The sequence below is a fragment of the Takifugu rubripes genome, chromosome 9 (genome assembly GCF_901000725.2).
Source record: "Takifugu rubripes chromosome 9, fTakRub1.2, whole genome shotgun sequence".
NCBI classification, from domain to species: Eukaryota; Metazoa; Chordata; class Actinopteri; order Tetraodontiformes; family Tetraodontidae; genus Takifugu; species Takifugu rubripes.
Window position 1 is genome coordinate 1,971,102 of NC_042293.1, and position 20,183 is coordinate 1,991,284.

Here is a 20,183-nt window from a genome sequence, read left to right on the forward strand (position 1 = left end):
GGCAAAAAAGGGAGGGGGGGTCAGATCTTTTCTATTGACTGGCTGTGCACCAGAATTCATTCCAGAAACGAATAAATACACAAACGTCAGTTCCTGAGACATTCAGACAACACCACATGGTGCGGTAATAAGTGCGGCCGTGCGTGTATTTGTAGTGTATGCGTGGCGGCGGCGTGCACATCACATGAGGTGATTGAGTGCATAAGCGCCGGTGCATCTGTTCCCCCTCTACACCACTCTGCAGTGTTTTCTGCTGTTAGCAGACAAATTAAAACTCACTCAAGCAATAGCAACCCCCCAATCAGACACACATACACATATACACACACACCCACGCAACAGCCCACCCATCTCCCTCCTCTCTACTCCTGCTGCTGCTGCTGCTGCAGCCTGAACCAGACAAGGAAGGATCGTAAGGGCTGCAGCAAACACCACCTCTGCTTGAGTGAGTTTTAAATTGGGAAGGTGGGGCTGAAGGCCAGGGCTTCTGTGGTGTTACGAGCACATGTGCCACATAAAAGGGCCATGTGTTCCGTTAATGCTAACCACAGAAAAGTACGCAGACGCATGTCGGACGCAGCCAAGTGTCCTTCTGCAAAGGTTCCTTCTGCTTCTGTCCATAGGTATTAAAGGTAGAGTGTCTGCTATCACTGGAACTTTGGATTCTCATAAAAGCAGCACTAGCTAACTAGGATGCTACATTTCCCCTGCTCAGCCCACAGGCTTCAGCCCACGCAGGCCACCATCAGCTCACCCACCACCCACCCAGTGTTTCAGTACTGGCCCCACTCCACTCAAACTTTCCACAGATGGGAGCAGAGCTGCATGCGTGGAGCATTCAGTGTCCATGCGTCAGTCACACCGCAGCCCAGGGATCGGAGGCTGAGAGGTGGAGTTGAGGGACGCGGGGGTGGGGTAAATGAACAGCAACATCATACACCATATCTGAGCTGGCAGTGCAAAAGAGGGACAGCAGCAAATGAGTGAAACAACATCCAGGCTGTGCTGCATAGTGTGGTTACGGCTGCTTGGCTATTTATATGTGTCCCTCCTTCAGAGGAGGAAGCCGCTCCTATTGGATTCAGATGTGAGAGGAAGGACAGACAGCAGCCTGATTGAAAGATGGCAGCCTGCCCCCGGTGGACTCTGTGCTGCTGCAGAGCTACTGCGCCATCACTGAGACAAGTCACTTCAGTCCACTATGACAAGAAGAAAGATGAGACTACATTCCCCTTTAGAGTAGACCAGAGGTGGAAAACAAACATCTACAGCATGATTTGTGGCCACGGTAGAGGGAAGAAAATCCCAATAATCTATCATGTTGTACTTTGGCATGTTTTTTGTACTATGAGGTAGATCGGTTCTGGGTCTGTGGAGACTTTCTCTTGGTTATGAACATTGTATTATCTCCGGTCAACCAAGACTGACCTATGGAAGGAGGTTGCTAAGATAGAGATCAGTCTTCTAGACAAGCTAAAGTCGCAGCCCCATCAGATACTTCCCCCCCCACCCGCTTGGCCATGGCACTTGAATGACAATGAGTGCCTGCGAGACGGGGCTAAATGCGTTGTGACCCATGATGACGGATTGCCAGTAGCCGGCCCACAGGGGGTCCACATGTCCATAGATCTGCTACAGGATCGAATGACACATCATCAATTCTGAAGTTTAGCTCTAAGAGATGATGAGGCTGAGACGAAGCGTGGAAGGAGGGGGAGGCCATCCAATGGAAATTTGCTCCAGACTAGATTCTAATTAGGAAACTTATCTGTCTGCCTATCTGGTTAACCCCCCCTTTTTTCCTTCTATGGATAGCGCTTGTATTCCTTATCCAGAGCCACCACTAGATTAACATAGCAGACAATACACAGCTGCTAATCCGGTCATGTGTCTCCATCCTCCCGCTCTAATTCTACAGTGAATAAATACTGATAGGTGACAGTATTTTGAGAAATGACATACTGACCCCTTGATCCAGTGTAACATCAGATATGTCTGGCATGAGATAACTGACTCAAGCACAGACAGCCGAAAACGCCCACACAAACACACACACACAGGAGTCCTATTTGTGGTTGTGGTACGTGAGGTCTGAACAGGAGCCATTGTGGACTGTGCTACCAGGCAGCCGTGCTAACGACTGGGGCCCATTTGCCCTTCAGATACGGTTGGAGTCTGAAAACCGACGTCACCCCGCAAACAGCCCCTATGACGTAGGCACATGTGTGTTTTGACCAGGCCTTGAATACACAGGAGTCGGTTTCACAGAGAGGGGGGAATGAAAAAGAGCACGCCACAGCTCCCAAAAAAGACGTTGAAAGCGATATGAACTCTGACTGGAGCCAGCAAAATAAGTTATCATTAGTATAGAAGACATCACTAATTACGTAATGATATAATCATGTGTGCGCTCTCAAATAACTTGGGGGCATTCCTGGTGCCCACAGTGGGGTCAATGTTTAAAAAATAATGCTGTCTGGTTGTCACACAGCTGCTGGCTTTCAATTTAACTGATACAGATGCTTTATTTTCTCCACTTAAAGGGCCATCGGCATTATTCATACAAACACAGCTTTTGGACTAAAATTGTTATTGTGCAAGTTGAAATTCTCTCCTAATTCTTCAGTGTCAGCATTGCATTTTTAATTTGTTCTGGCAGCCGGTTGATAAAAAAGCTCATAATGCGAAGATGTGCATCAATGAATTCTGTCATTTTGACTTTAGATAAACACAAAAAGGTTCCAGACTCCAAGGCACATTGTATTAATCCACGTTTTGCCCCTGCACCCTCCTGGTACTTATTCCGTTGGCTCCACCTGCTCAGGCCACCCGCCACGAGGGAAAGCGGGAGAACGGTCCGGCATTTCACCGGCCTACGTGCTACACGACACAACTGCACACAGAAAGGCAGGGCGAGGGGGCCCACAGAACAGCCCGTCACACTCAATCACAACAGCACACACAGAACTTTGGAAAGCGCAGAGATTGAACCCATTTTCCCCCCATTTTCCTTGTTTTGACGTATTCATTCCAAGTCAGAGTAAAATTTCATGCCACTATTTAGACAAATTAACATTAATTCCATGCGACAAAACAAAACTTGAAACTGTTGTTTAGTGAACAACTGAGGGCCTAATGGACTTATAAGTCATCGCAGAGACTGACCATTACTCTTCTAAGCCTGTTTGACCAGCTGTCTGTCTGCCTGCATCCAGACTGGAAAACACGCACACACACACTCACACTTAAGAGCAAACGCACAAAATATACCCCATCCTCAAGTCACCCCTCCCTTTGCACCAACCGCCAAAATAGAGCCACATCGACACGAGCAACCCATGCTTTGCTTCAAACCTTTTCATCATTCATAGGTCACCTAAACTAGTAAGACTCATTAAATTCATATTTCTTGGTATTTCGGCACGGACACTTCTGGTACTACTTAATCTTCTTGGTTTAGCTTTTACCGTAAGTAATGAGGCTTTTAAGGTCATTATACTTAAAGTGGCACCATAAAAATAATTGCCTTCATTTATGCATTTTAGTTTGGGGTTCTTTAGTAAGCTAGCAAGCTATGCCTGCTAAGGGCGTGCGTCTGTGCCCCTGCCAAAACAATGCTTCAGTTATGAGTTTATAGGTGGGTGCTGCTGTGCCCCCAGCTATGTTTTGAAACTTTAATGATATGCTTGACTATGATCATTCTTGTTACATACACACATTGCATATGCCTGTGAAACAAGATTTATACATACATGCATAAGTGTTTTTTATATGAACAATTTCATTAAAACCTTCCCTGTCAATGACCTATCTCTGCCCTGCTCGGCCTCCGCCCCAGGCCTATATTTTCTACGGTTGTAACCAGAGAGTGCCGAGAGATAAATGGCTACGCTAACCATCTTTGATAGCTCAGGGATCTGCCTATGTGCTAGATAGGGGTCAATTTCAACTCAGGTCTATGTGTAAATGTTCTTGCAAACACATTAACAAACCAGCTGCCGAATCTGAACCGCATTTGATGGGCAATTCATCCCTATCCTTCTAATGCAGCCCTTAACACCACTTTGTCACATGAGCGCATGGTGGTGTCTAGTCTTGCACTCCTTATCCTGAGACATGAGCCACCCGTCAGCAATCGGCTGTGCAGAGACTTTGTCTTACATGAGTCTTTACCTTCCTTCGCCACATTACCATACTAGGTGAACTGTGAAGAGGTCACGCAGGATGCATGGAAAGGTACATTAAACACCTGCGCTAAAGCAGCCACAGGTGTTCCGCCATTACGCACCTCCACATATCTGGGACATCCGTCATCGTCAACATTAACACCAAGTAGGTGAGCGATGCCGGCAACGACTGCCTGCATGCGTTGTTGTGCAGCAGTGCTGTATCATTATGGCACCTTTCTCCAGAGGGTACCTCTAATCCAATTACTGATTTAAACAAGGGGAATGGGTCCAAGGCATCCATCCCACTTAGCCTCAGTTTTCAATGAGAACAGAAAGGCCTCTTGTCAACCCTGCAGGGACTTCAAAGGGCTCAGCAGTCTCAATATTTTCAGAAATTTGCAGAATTCAACACACTTGATTATGCCTGACCTTCTAGAAGACCCGATTTACCTGCCAAACACTTCAACGTGGAGTGTGAGGCATGTGAAGGAGAGAGAAATGAATGCCAGGTAACATATTTACAGAGGAAATAGCAGAAAGGCAGACAAGCTGGTCCTGACTAAAGTTAAAGTCAATAATTAAGCAGAGGACACCAAATGGTAGAAAACTCATTTAAAAAAAACAAAAAACAAGATGCCATATATCTAGGGCAAAGCAAGAGTGTGGGCTAATAGCTTGAGAGCAACATTAGCTATACAGTCAGACAATTTCAGGGCACAACCGTACAGATTTCAGATAAGCCCACACACTATGCCAGATACACTAAACTGGAAGCAGTCCAAATGTAGTGAAACACAACAATAGCAAAGGCTTTGGAAAAATGGGTCTGTTCCATTTCCAGGAGGAATATCACAGATGACAGAGCATGCCTGTACAGATTGAGCGTGTCCGTGTGCTTATTTGACGTGACCTTTTACAGTACTGTTCTGTAATACCACCCAAACGGAGAAAAAGCCCAACATAATAAATGTGACGTCACTAGCTAATCGCTCTTAAACGGAATAAGGATAGGAATTTTCTAAAAATACCCTGATTTTCTGGGTCTTAAGAGGCTAAACGCTGCATTCCTGAGAAGATGAGCCGAGCACAAGTGACGTTTCAGTGGATCATTTACCATCATGCATTCTTTATTTAAGCCGGGTCCCTCTCTTGCCTCAGATAACCCCTGCGTGCACTATCAAGGAGGATGGGATCAATATGAAAAGAATAATGGCTGGTACTAATCAGAAGCTGCTACACCGGAGATTCTCACCGGTTGAGTTCACAAAGCCCCACAATGGCCTAGTGTCTACAAAGAAAACTTTTTCAATAGCTCACATTTTACCCTGGCTCTGCTACCACAGGCCCGAACAAGCTGCTTGTGAGGAAAACGTTTTTACAGGGCGGGGGTTTATGTGGGTTTTTTTTTGGTTTAACATTATATAAAGGCCCTGGTGTTATCCTTTGGAAACTGTGGAATTGAACGGTACTGTCAGTAAAGACGGTAGACTTTTAGATAATCCTAGTCAGGCTTTTTTTTTTATGATCCCATTCAAGCAGGGCAATCGTGCCCACAAGATGAGGGTTAGGTCTTCCAGTTCAACAACCGTTTAGGTGAAGATCAATAGGAAGATAAGGAAGTGGAATAATCCAAGAGGGGAAAAAAATGTAGGAGACATTGTATAGAATGGAAGTACTCTGCAGCACAGAGCCGGCATAGAGTTTACCAGACAAAGAAAGTGATGAGGAAACAAAAGGCATTCTTCCAGTTTTCCCAGTAAGGGTCAGACAGTGAAAAGAACAGCTCCCACCACATGCTGTGTCCAACAAAATCATTTAAAGCAAAGCACTGTCTGTCACACAAGCTTAAACGGAGGCATATACCCAACATTTAGAACAAGAGCCAATTTCATGAGGCAGACATGACATCACCGAGGGAATAATAACCAACGCTGTGACAATATGCAAGACACAGTAGGCCCGAGTCAATAAGAATTGGGTTATTTTCCAGGTCCTTCACATGCAGACAGTTATCGCTGGCATCATTTTCATTTTTCTGCTGTTATTTCTCTCGTACCCTCCACCACACTGGAATAAGGTCACCCTGGCTCAAGTGGTGAAAACCTACGAGGCATAAAAAAAAAACATCCTCGAGCTAAAGAAACCTGCAAATGCTGGCAGCAAAAGAAGGAGCTGAAAAGAGCTCATCTCAGTTCTTTTTTTAATCTTAGTTTATTAAATCTCAATGAGGATAATCCCTGACATGATCACAAGCCATCTTGTTCGTTTATTTAAAAATTGGTACAGTAAAACTATCTATGAGAAAACTGGAACTCAATCACACTGGCACAGTTTGGATCACTTTCAAAATATGAACATATGTCCTTTAGTAATCTATCACACAGCAGGATAGGTGGTCTTGGCTAATGTTCAGGACCAAATTAACCAGTAAAAAGTAAGCAAACACATCCCCTTTTGCTCTCGAAGTTACAATTTCCCCCCTCTTAATGTACGCTAATGCACAGGTGCACATCGACCACCAGAGAGAAGGAATTCAATACAAGCCCTGGATCCAAGAACCCCAAAGCCTAAATATATATTATATAGAATGTTTAGGGCTTTTCAGGCCCTTTTTATATCTGCTAAAATACTCCACCGGCCTTTAAATTGTTTACCTAAAACGCCTCGTTCTTTGCCTGTTGGCACAGCAAAAACAAACAACGGCTTTTGTGCTCCAAGTATTTCTGTTGGTTGACCAAACACAAAATGGCCCTAAGCCAAAGTCTAAGCAATTAAAAACATATATGCTACAAAGGACGGCAAAAGTGGGGAGGGGGGACCAGAAATGTTCGCCTCTCTTTCCACACAGCTGGCGGATTCAGCTGTCGGTCTTCTGGATGATTGCCAAGAGCAAAGGGGGCTCCGGTCTGCCACCCAGATTCACGGATGGATCTCATTGAATCTTGTATACCTAACAAATAGCGTCACATGCTGCAATTAAGGACACAGACTTGGACATCACGAGAGGACAACAGATGCAACTAGAAAAATACACATGCTCGGTAATCTCTGCTGCAATTCTTATTTAAAAAAATATGGAGGTCACACTCGAACAGAAATAAATTACTGAGGGTTCGCAGAGGGGACAGGGGGAGATCCAGACTTCGAAAAGGAAACAATGAGGCGCATGAGTATCGCTCGTCTGGGATCAAAGATGCGTTCAATCAAAAAAACACAAGCCTTTATTTTGAGGAAGGATGGAACAGACATTAGATAGGGAAGGATGCCAAGCAATTAGCTGGAAAACTCACTAGCTCAACAGTCACAGTCTGGAAGTATTTTAATAAGCTGGAAACTATTTCCAAAATGGTTGACAGTTCTGATTCCGTCTGGAGACAAAGGCCCGCTTTGTAAAAGCAGAATGTGTATTTTTCTTCCCTGATCAAGTTTGCTGCCAAGCGGCAGGCGAAAGGCGACAGAAACAAGAGCAGACCCCGTTGTTTCTTTAGGCGCCACCTCCCCCGTGACCTACTCCACCTCCTAACACACACAAACATGGCCCCTCTCGACCGCAGCGGCGGGCATGAGCGACCCGCTTCATTGAGCTGAACCAGAAAAGTGCTGCCCTGTTGAGCATCCCTACGGAGGCCCTTTGGCAATATCCTGAACCAATTTACAGTTGGAGAGCCCTAATTTGGGCATTTCGGAGGGGAAGAAGTTACATAAGAAAATCATCAAAACCACCAGAGATTCCTGGAACGGGTGTGTCAGCTGACACACAAAAAAGAAGAAAGGAGAGTGAATGAAAGGATGTAGACTAACACACCCCAGGCACAATGCCCTGTTGCCATTACTGTTGGGTTTAGAGCTTCACCAAGTAGCTTCTTCAGTCACTCAAACACACAAGTGCACAAACCCTTATCGAAAAAGACGAACGAATCGTAGCAGTGACATTTTTGATCACTGATGTGGAGTCGGACTTGTGCCTTCGCTGTGGCTCAAAGGCCTGTTAATGCTGTGGCCATATGGGAAGCAAACTTTGTTTGATCTTGACTTGGTCAGGAGATCCCCATGTCCATGTATGACTTCACCACTAGGTGGGGATTTGTGAACCTCCACCTTTCTTTTGTTCTTTTCTTTCTCTTCATCCAGGAGTCTCCCTCCCTGATGGCACGTGACCCACCCCGCTCACACTCACTTCATAAATCAGGAAGGTTTTGTCTCCGCCGGAGCAGTTTTAGAGTCCAACGTGCTGCTTTTCTTTACTGTGCCCCGTGAGGCTGCTTCCTCTCACCGCAGTGGAGCCAAGAGTTTAAACACATGCTTGTGTGAAGCATTATATGACACCCACAGGCACAAAAGGAAATATCAAATGCAGAGGTGCCTGTCTCCATGGCAGCACTCAAAAGAGTAGTTGGCAGAGCATGCATGCATGCAAGGAAACAGTAAATTGACCTCTATTTTAATAGTTTAAGTTGTGATTTTAGTTTAATCTAAGGGAAAGTGTTCAAGACTCAAAACAGGTTCCCCCCAAAAAATGGAAAGATAAAGGCTAAAAATGGTGGCGGGAAAAAGCCACAGGCTCAAACACATCCCTGGTGGTCTCAAATGTTTCCTCCGTTTAGACGAAATGCTTGTGTAATTATGCTCACAGCTTTAAGCTTTCACTTAATTAAAACACCGTCCAATGTACCACAAGTAAGGCTGGAGAAGATAACCGCAATACCACAGTCAAGAGACATCGGCATTACCGCATCAGAGCAAAACACAAATTATTTGTAGATCCGAGGGCTTGCATTATCTAAAAATAAAGTGTGATACACACTCAAACGAAAATAGTGTTGAACAGAAGCCAGCAAGACACATGAAGTTAAGTAACTCCTGGTGTAAGTTAGCAGTTAGCACTTAGCCCAAGCAAATTGTACTTGTTATGCTAGAGCGAAAGTCAAAGATTCTGGAGCGGGGCTCCGGGGCTGTTACTGTCCTCCAGGGCCTCTGGGCAGCTGCACGGCCCGGCAGGAAGAGTCTGTCCACAGCTGTTTGGAAAGAAGGAATTTCAGGCTTCAGTGGCAACAAGGAGCATGGTGGGTAGCCCACGACCCACACACAGTAACCGCTATCCCACAGGAATAAGAAGCTTTGTCACAAGAGTACGAAAATATCAGTACCACACCACTGCTGACCACAAGGTGTAAAAACTTTAAGAGCATTCCAGGTTTGTGATTCTATTTAGTGCCCTGGCCCCTTAAACATGGGGGGGTGCTGTTTTTATGACAAGGAGGTAGAGAATGCTAATAACACCAAGGCTGCTGAGGGCAGGAAGGAGTCTCGCATTTCCAACTGTTCTTCAATGAGCCAGTCGCGGCACTGGTGCCAACACAGTGGCTCCCATTCTGACTCAGCCTGACGTACGCCGGGGCTGCCCTTCAGCACAGACAGGGGGAGAAGTTCACATTGTCAGCTTCAATCCATGAAAATTCAAAGTTGTTCCAGAGCTCTCATCGCTACAGCTACTTGCGCTTGAAGATGAGTTATGGTTCCTGCCACGCTAATGCTGCAAGTGCACAGACTTTTCCACACCTCTGCAGCGAAAGCCCGTCTGTTTTATTCTTTCCTCACTCCATAAAATTGGCAATATTCAGTGTGGCTGTCACAAATGAGTTGAGACCAGGCTTTGGACATACTTGGGCACATTTCAGTTATTGCAGCAATTTTGTCCAAATGAATCAAAAATCACGTTTGCTCTTCAGGATTGTGTAACAGTCCATTTAAACCACTTTGATTAGATTTGTTTACAATGTGGTGATGAAAGACTGCATGAAATCTGATGTACGTAGTCACTATAAAGCACGAAGGTTTTGGGTTCAATTCTGGGTTTCCTCCCTCCAATCGGTTGTATCCGCAACCTCTCCAGGAAGAATTTTTGCCTCTGACGCCCTGTTCAGAAATAAGCAGCAGTTAACAGAAGTTGGACGAACTCACTGCATATTTCAAGTATTTCACTCACATCACATGTTGAAACTATGTGGACACACCACTTGCGTATGTGTACGTCTGTCAGTAAGTGGAAGCATATGGGCACGCATGTGCAACTGTTATACAAACTTTTAACATGTGTTTGTGGTTGTTCGCTATGTAAGGGATGGCAATTCTCTAAGAGAGACTGCAACTTAAGTGTGCGCGAGAAACAGAGCATTTAACTGGAGGGGGGAGAAAAATCAGGGAAGAAAGTGGTCAAATCTAAAGAAAAATCTAATGATCAACATTTGCTTCAATTATCCAGTTGTGTAGCACAGTGCAGACGGCCTCTGGGCCTCGACCGCCGGCTCAGGCACCTAATGATGCTAAAGGAAACAAAATTTGCCACCTGTTTGAAAAATACCTACTAAGAGCACAAGTAAGTGAGAAAAATCCACCACTTGCATAGGTTTAAGCAACAGGGCGGTGTTTGTCGGTGCAGATAAATTGCTTGCGCACACACAGTAAAAACATTAACAATACAATGCAAATGACTCACATATGATCGTGTCTGCACTTTAAAAACTCGCCAGGGCCTCTTGATGAAAAATGCTCTCACGCTGCTGTGAGGGCTAACCCAATGTTGATAAAAATGCGGAAAATATTAAAAGCATGTGTGGAATGCAAATGTTTTGAAACTGCCTGTAATATTTTGATCTGTTTTTTTAGGTGTTTTTTTTAACTGGAAGATGGGAACAGCAAAAAGAAATGGTTGCTCTGAAGACAAATATTTAAAACAGGCATGAAAAGAATCCTAGTTTTGAAAGAAGACCCTTTCTGTGCTGTGACATTGGGTTTTTATCTCTTTACAAAAAGAAAAAAGAATCCCATATCTTAAAAGATTGTTTTCCTTTAACACCTGTTTTGTATTTACTTCATGAAGAGAACATTGGGTTTTAACATAACTGTAAATTTTCCAATCTCTGCTATGGTTTTAACTTAAAAGTTGAACAGTACAAGTTGTGTAAAAGAAGAAGCCCATAAGAAGACATGGTGAAGTGATATGCTTCATGCTGTATTAGCTCACTTTCACCACTAGCTACAAGCTACTTTGGATTGGGCTGAGATAAATTAGGTTGAGACTCAGAGGACAGATTAGCTGAAAGTTTTGACTTAAACTAACACACATATACTCTTTAATCTGTTTGATACACATGTGCAAGGATGGCCATAACTACAGCGTGACTGGCTTTATCCAAGATAAATAACACAATCTACTAATTTGTGTCAATGACATAGTTAGCTAGCGGCAGGCAAAAGAAAAAAAAAGTTAAAGCAGAAGTTCCTGTAAAAGGTTTTCCTTAAATTGTACCCCTGCTGTCATTAGCCCACACAGCGGAAGACGGGAAAAGAAAACAACGGGGAGATAATACCATATATTATCCAGTGAGGTAGCTGGAATGCAAAAACAAGTCTTTTACAAGCGCGTACATGCCTTCCTTGGAAGAGGACTAACAGTTACACATATCGCAGGACGGTGTCTCATTGCTGGCAAGAGCACAGACAAGCACCACACCGCGACATGTCGAGCCTTTATTTTTCCACTGGATTATGATGGGATGGTGAGTTTCATCTTAGTCACCGACAGAAAACGCAGCCTTTTCAAGACAAGCTTTTCGATAAACAAAAGAAAGTCAGAGTTCAGAGGCCCTGCCCGGGGGGAGGGCTACAGTGAAAGAAGGGGAATTATCAAATATGAATGAGAATGAGCAGCGTTAACATGCAAGCTCCAGGCTAGTGTTTGTCATCGTTATCAGGCAGACGGGCAAGGAGAGGTGATTCCTGCCACACACTCAAGAGCAAACAAGACCCACAGGCCTTGTCTGTGTAATTGAAATACTAATGGGAGTGGTGGTGGTGGTGGTGGTGTTGGAAGGGGGGGGGGGCGTCGGACGAAAGGGGACAAGTCCAGCTGTGGCCATGAAACGGACCTGCTTGGTAATTATCAACAAATGCACTCCCATCAGACACAAGAAGACAGAGTAGATGAAAGGGGGCACTAATTCCCCACCTCCATCGCCCTCCCCAGTTTGTGGATGTATTGTGCCGACCACAGGGGTCAGGGGAGGCAGTCAAACCAGAAAACTGTGAGCTATGAACATCGCAACATAAGCTAACACAGCAGATCATTTACCAGGAAACGTAACAGATGCTGTAAGAAATAGATACATGTGCACAGAAATGGGCGACTTGGGGCCACCAGATCAAACCAAGCGCTGGTGGGTCTGCTGGCTGCAGGCCCACAAGTAGAACCTCGTCAACCTGCCAAAATCATGCTAATGTGTATTCAAGTGTTTGTTTTTCACATCAGTTTTTTCAGGTAATGCACAGAATGTAAAATAGAACAAAGTGGTGATGCGTCCCTCATCCTAATTTTATGGAAAAATGCAGGAAACTGAAATTTCTTCCTGCGCTGGGGCAAGGTACGAAGCTTAACCTGACTGAATGCATTGCCTTTTCTTCCTTGAGGGACTTCATGAGGTTACGATTTTTACTTAAAAATCAGTGGAATTCAGCTTGCAGCGCGTTAAAGGATACGCATGCTGGCGTTTGCATACATTTGCTATAAAACTCAGATAGTTTTGGCCTCGCGAGCCCTTTAACAACATGGTGCAAGCCTTGCCTAATCTCTCCTCTGATCTCATTACGGGTCATCGCTATATTGTCATCCTGGGTCCTTTGGGGATACAACGATAAAATTATATACTCTGCGGCAAATCCACAATAATCTTTAATGCTCTGTGAGTTTAAAGCCAGTTTGGCAAGTGGTGTCGAATAAGGACAGTGGCAGCTCAAAGGTAGAACTGCAGCAACCGGGGGCTCCAGAGACCTCTATATTTATATACAGGGTAACATGGGGGTGTCTGACTGCTGTGCGGCGCAGTACAGCTGTGGCATTTCTCCAATCGCAGGCTGCGGTCTGCTGCGGCCAACGGTGAGGTAACTCTGGATGGCCCCGGCAGCATGTCATCACTTTGTAAGTCATCATGAATAAAGCAGCTTTTGCCACAGCCGCTGCGGGAAAAAGAAACCCGGAGCTCACTGGCGACGCTTCACATGCCGGCGTATTTCTCTACAAGGGGCCATAACTCAAAGCTGAGCACCATATTTCCTCCTGGGCCACCCTGATGCTGACAAAGCACCAACTGGTGATTGCTGTGTTGGAGTGGCCCATCGAGGGCGCGAGCCAAGGAGCTGCCGCTCTGCCAAGAGAGCCGTGCCAAGAGGGCTGGAGAAGGCGGAGGGGACTCGGCCACCTGTGCCCATTAGACTGTGCGCTGACAACTGCACTGGACCCTGGGAATCACCCAAACAAGCCAAGCAGGGAGACAGCGAACGGGGGTTATTGTCATTTTTTCACTCACTGAGCAAAACCAGTCTAATGGCGTTAGACAAAGTCCAATGAACGGAGACGCTTGACACCATCACATCTTTGCTGGGACTTCATTTAGCTAAAAACTGGCTGGCGGGAAATTCGAAGCCAGGCTTTCGGTGAGGCTGTCATGCTCATCTTTGTAATTCAGGAGACTTGGGTTGGTCACTTTATCTTCTCATCGTACGCATAAGCAAAGAAGGACCAATGGAAAAACACTCCAGGCACGCTGATGCCTGCTGGACATATTTTCCAGACACAACACCTTTACATTACATCACCTTTACATTACCTTTACAACCAGACCCGCATCAAGTGACAGTAGGGCAAAAAAGTAGCCGTATATCTAAATGTCTTTTGTGCCCTCGTGTCCGCCCGATAGACAAAACCACTTGTTCACAGAGTGTTAAAACAAAGACACTTCCTATAACCACCCACTCTCGCGGATTGGAATTGTTTTCAAAGAATCGGACACATTTCAGCCGTGTGTGGAGGGAGTGGTGGAGGTAGTAGATCACATTCCTCGCCTCTTTGTCGCGTGCACACACAAAAACGGGAAGAAAACAGAGGAGCAGAGTTTCTGTGACCTCGGTGAACCCGGCTGCCTAGTCTCCTCTCTCTCCCTCTCTCTATCTCTCTCTCCCTCTCTCTATATCTCTCTCTCTCTGCACAGCTGCTGGTGCATCCTCACCTGTGCACGAATCATTGTCATCTGCTGAATTAACATCAACCCCTTGAATAATTAAAAATTAACATCGTCTCACAAGAAACACTGCAAAACGTCAAGTGAAGGACGCAGCAGGCGCTGAAGGATGAGGAGACGGACACATGGCGTTTGCCCCTCGAGCTTCAGCGATCCTCCTCATCCTTCCTGCTATCTTCGGCCAGAAGGGGGGGGGAGCGGAAGTTATAGTATTCTGATTTATGAATGAGCAGCGAAAGCTCAGGGTGACTCAGGCTGAAGTTTCAGCGCTGCACAACCATGAGGCCGACGGGCAAATCTCGATGATGCTGGAAACCCCACAGCACACGTGAACGCATATGGAGAAAATGTAATGAGGAGCTGGAGCGTGTGCAAGATGAAAAGAAATGTGTGTATGCGCGTGTGTGTGTGCGCACGTGCGTGTCAGTCTCTCAGGACCAGTGCGACACACAAGGCCCTATTTTAGTCGATCAGGTCTATGAGAGGAAAGCTAGAAAAAGAGGCCAATCTGTCAGTGCTTTGAGAGGAGTTCTTTGTAGGCCACAGAGGACACGAGTCGGATAAACTCACAGTGCCGTCGATCAATGGACAATAAGCTCTGCTGTTCATACGTGGACAATCACGCAGTGTAGTCGCAGCGCCGTCACAAATGGACTGACTCGCCATCCACTTGAAATTATGCAATGAGCAGCGCTGACGTTGACATTAACTTCTCAGCAGCGGAGCTGAAACGTGTCTGGAGCCTTGTGCAGACTGTCCGAGCGGAGAAGAGGCTCAAATGTTCGAAGATTTACGTTTGGGAGGAACGCAAAACAAATGAAAGGAAAAAAGAATTCCATCGCGACGGATCACGCTCGCCACTCCCTCAGCGAGTCTCTCAAAGGCCAAAATGACCAATAAAATCAAGGAGCAGACAGAACGAAAAATATTCATGACCAGTAACAGTTTCCTAACTTGGTTTAAAAGGGTTCAGGTTCAGGGTACGCTGTTAAGACAGCTTCTGTTTCTGGGGATGGACTAACGACAGCAGCTAAATGTGACATTTACGAACGTGACCTAGATGAAAACGTGACGGAAACGTGACGAAGGCTGAGAGAAGGAGGATGGGCGAACAGATGTAGAGAAATGGGACAGAAACTGGCACATTTATGCAAAGAAGCAGGAAACACATCCATCCAGAATTTATAGTAATTATGACACCTTTACTTTTCTGAGAGATGATTGTGCATAAATAAAATAATTACAATATGTGTGTTTATTTGAAGTTTCAAACTAATAAAGATGAGTGAACTTTGGATAATCTCCAAGAATGAATAAGTATTAATCTTGAGCTTCCTGTTTTTCATGTCATAACTATTTGCTATTATATTTACTCAGGCGGTTACGGAACATTTTGGAATCAAACTAGCCGGAACTTGAAATTCTATATGATTGTAATTAAAGGTCTATGTTGTGGTTAGGAGGAATGTCGATGAGAGCCCTCCAGAGGTGATTCATTTATGTTTTGATTTTAAAGTTTTTATATTAAATAAGATGTGTAGCTTATATTGAGGACTTAATTTATTTTAACCCCTAAACTGGCAACAGAAGTTTGCCTTCTGGCTAACACTTGTTTTGAAATTGTTCAACAATTATTCTTGACAGAAATAAGATAAATCAAATGTAATTTCTATGTGCAATAATGTGGTAAATAGAAATGAAAATACTACAGTTAAGGATGTTAAATGGAATGCCCTGAGAATACAGAAAAACAGTGAGAAGAGAGGTTGGAAGACCGTCGTGAAGGGAACGTTGACACCATGGAATTGTAACTTCTCCCGGAATGCAGAGACCGGAGCAGACAACGTTTGTCTAAGGTTGCCGACAGGGGAGCCTCGGAATTTGTTTGCGTGGACATTAAAATACGGCTTCATCCGTCTTTCATCTGATAGAAATGGGAGCCTGATCAACACGAGTGCCATCTCACGGCAACACGGCTGACACGCTGCCTACGTAAGCTCTGTGCAAAATGGAGCAGAGCGGGAGGGAGCGGCGCTAGCGTCGGATGTATGGGCACTGAGTCACGGCGCAGAGCGTGCCCCCAGGAAAGCACCAGACTTTCAAGGCAGGAATTTGATCCCCTTTCTTCTCCTGTTCCTATAACCACAGGACTCTGCTAAGCTTCAGAAAAGCCATTCACATTTTAAACGCTTCATCGTATCCGTTACTGGATGATGGACAAAGAAAAACGGCAGATGACAGATGATTAGAAGAAGCCGGGCCACCTTTTGCCCACGACACCGGCACACAAATTCAAAACAGACCTCACCTTCACCACCAGTTCTGCTCTGTTTTTATTAGCAAATAATATCCTGCAGCACGCACTCTGCACACCAGCCGCTGCTTCGAATGACACCCCCCCCCCCACCACCACACACACCCGCACACACACACACACACAGTGACTAAGACTACAAGAATCTTGTTTTATAAAGTTCAAGGCACATTGTGACATGAAGAGTTCGAAATGGAATTTTTTATTACCAAAAGAGATGCTTAGCCAGTTAGCTTGTGCTAACAAGCTCCTGCAACATTTCTTTTTCATTTACAAAGTAGATCACCCCACATTTTCTGCCCACTGTTGCTTTGCAAAAACTTTTGTTGCTTCCGTGACTTTGTTGCTTTGAATTCAAATAAAAATAATAATATTTAAGATGTTGTGAAACTCCGTGATCCTGAGGTGAAAATTTTTGCATACTAAAAATAGGGCCTATCTTTCTACATTCTCTTTTGCTGATGTTCAACACAGGGTCGCCATATTTTTGGCATCCAGGGGCGTTTTGTCTGGCTGCTCGAGTCAGCTTAGCCTGCAGTTCGACCTCTGAAAGAGGCTGTTTTCCCTCGTTGCGAAGTCAACTTGGGTCATAGCGTTGAGACCAGAGATATCAAATGGGTCTCTGGCAGCCCGGCAGTAAACATATTAATAAAAGTCTCCCAGGCCACTGGCAAGCCCCTCTGAGTTCAGTACAAGGACACACAGAGCACAAACAGTCTGTGGCATAACAGGTCAGAGGGGTCATCTCATGTCACTTTCATCTTTCCTAAAATCCATCCTGATGGTTTGTCTCCACGCTAGTTTCAACTAAGAATGATCAGACTTAAACATTTAAAGAATAGTGTAGTGTTTTTGAAATCAGGGTAGAAAGGGAAACCAGGAGGTCACAATCTGCTCATGCATGGACTTTCTAGGCAAATGAGGTTTGAACGGCCAAGGCACCTGTGAATGGCGGGTATTTAGTGACACAGAGCAGAGCAGGTCGACTTGGCCCAGCGACTTGAAGCATGTGTCACCCAAGAAGACTCAGTGTTCATCCCAATGAGGATTCCAACATGTGGGACACAAATGTCCCACATTTACCAACAAAGACTGCTGATAAAGAACACGTGAGGCCGTTTCCCACCGGCCTACATGGACGCCAGGGGTGAGTGCAGAACACAAGCTCAAGTCATCAAAGACTTTTCCATCAAAACACACACACACACACACACACACACACACGACAACAGCTGGACTGGATCATCAAGTCAAGCCGACTTCCACATCACCACTGACAAACCCTGAGAATCCGAGCTCACAAAATTTGCCTTTTTCCCCAACCAATTTTTAAAACAAGTGGCTTTAAAATCCTGCAGACTAATTGCGAGACTGGCTACCTCCCTGTTGAGCTACGACGACTAACCTTCCATCGAGCCAGGCGGTGGACGCAGCTGTGCACCCTCGCTCCTCCGCCTAATTTTAAACACCATTTGCCTATCTGGCTTTGGCTCCACTCCAGGGGTCAAATGTCAGTCTGCCTGCAGCAAACACGAAGGGCACTACGGAAACTATTTGAAGCAGGCCGGACGTGTTTTAATCACAGGATCCCCCCCAAAACTAAAAGCAAACAGCGGGTGATGTCAAAAGATCCAAGGCCTGGCCAAACAAGCCAGTTGGCTGTGACCACTGCAGCGCTGAAAGAATGTATCCGCCGAGTAAACAGAGGGGAGATAGCTGACAGCCAGGGCTGTTAACAACCCCCGATAAGCCCTGTAGAAGGCTGAGGTGAAAATGTAGGAGGAAACACCAGCGGACCCACTTGCAAGGACGATCAGAGATGAGATCCGGGCCAAGGCCAGGCAAAGCGGCGCATGCTCGGAGAGACGGCAGCCACGAGAAGTGGAAAGCAGCGGCAGGGAAGAGAAGTGGCGACGAAGGCGAGATGGTTTGAAAAACAAGAAGGGGGCAGCGATGGGTATTTTTCACCGCTACGACAGCTGTGCTTTGGTGAGAGTTTGCTGTTGCGGCGCGTATACTTGACATTTGTCTGACATTTCCCCTCAGTTCCCCCCCTCCTCCTGTACAGCCCAGTCAGAGGCTCTCCACATATTACTTAAGGCAACTGAAGCTGTGGTTCCACTGATCAATGACATCCTGATCTAGTTTATCACATATTAAACACAGTGGTGTCACATGGTACGACAGTGTTATGGGTTAAGGGTGAAAAGCTGGACTACTATCTAGCTACCAGAACGTAAATACACCCTATTGGTCACTTTAGAATAACAAGGTAGCAGGATGAGAAGATGAGTTTTAGAACATGAGGCAATAGAAGGCCAGAGACTAAAGTAGTGTGCAGCACTCCCTGCTCTTGGAGTGTAATTAAAGAGGAGAGCATGACTTATTGACTAGGAAACCACCGTATGCCCTTGAAGGAACATCTCTACTGGGAAAAAAACAAGGCAATTATGCAGACACAATGGGGGATGGAAAGAGTCTTTATCACAGGAAGGAATCACAACAAACCTTTTATTGAAGGGTGAGAAATTGTACCTGTGCATTAAATTTAGAAAAAAGCCAAGACTTCAAAGCCAGTACAGCTTTCCTCTCCTTTACTGCTATAAGCCCCCACCTAAAGCTTTATCTGCAGCCTTGACACCTCAAGGCCCTCCAGATGAATGCATTCATCCTGACCTCCGCTGGGGCCTCGATGAGAAGAGAACAGGTTCAAACAATACATGTGCTCTGCCTCACAAGCCAAGCGTGAGAACGACAGCGTCCCACAATGACAACACTCCGTTTGTTGTGGCGACATGTGACGAGTCGCGCCGTTGTTCACAATGTGGTATTCAGCAAATAAACAGGAATTAAGCTCACTTCCTGCACTGAAGAAAGATATAAATCAGTTTTAATTAAATGAGGAAGACTGCGTGTGTCTCTAGGGCAAACAGAGGCACAACAATGAACAGCCCTACAGTAGCCATTCTATAGAAACAGTCAGACAGTATTTCCACTATTTGTTCTTAGGATCGGCAAGGGTCGTATTTAAAGCTCCCAACCATGGGAGCTGCATGCAGATTTTCAATAGTCAAAGGGCCTTGGAAACATTTTCCCACCATTATTTCACACAGACTTACACACAGCGATTCGTGTGGATATGGCATAGAACAGTAGGGCGCTCAGGCTCCCGCTGGAAGGGGAAGAATATGCAAAATACACAAATCGAGGGAAATGGCGCTCAACGGTTGGCCGAAGTTGCGCCATCGGTATGTCCCTCTCCACGGCACAACTCAACTGTCTCTTCATCTCCTATTATCAGAGCCTGAGGGCCATTCGGTGTCCACAAACACATCAGTGAGGATCTCATTGTGATGCTTTTGTTAAAGGTGTGCCATGAAATTAAAGCGTCCTTGTAAATGTACATTATGTGAGTGTTGCAATTCCCGATTCAGAGAGTGAAGGGTGTTGCTTTTACCTGCTGCCTTGCAGCGCAATCACGTTCAATTTAAATTGGAAATAAGTCTTTTGTGGATCAGGCATACTAAGAGGCTGTCTGTCCCCTTACATGAACCATGTAAGGGGACCTTCCAAACAAAGGAAATCCCAGAGAGATGGCAAATACTTGCTTTAGAAGTCGGCCGTATT

At 45.4% G+C, this 20,183-nt stretch overlaps 1 protein-coding gene across 1 annotated transcript in view; it reads right to left on the bottom strand.

Moving 5' to 3' along the window:
- The window catches only part of igf1ra (insulin-like growth factor 1a receptor), a 56,871-nt gene that overhangs the window by 28,417 nt on the left and 8,271 nt on the right, over positions 1 to 20,183 (bottom strand). The gene's annotated exons all lie outside the window — the stretch shown is intronic.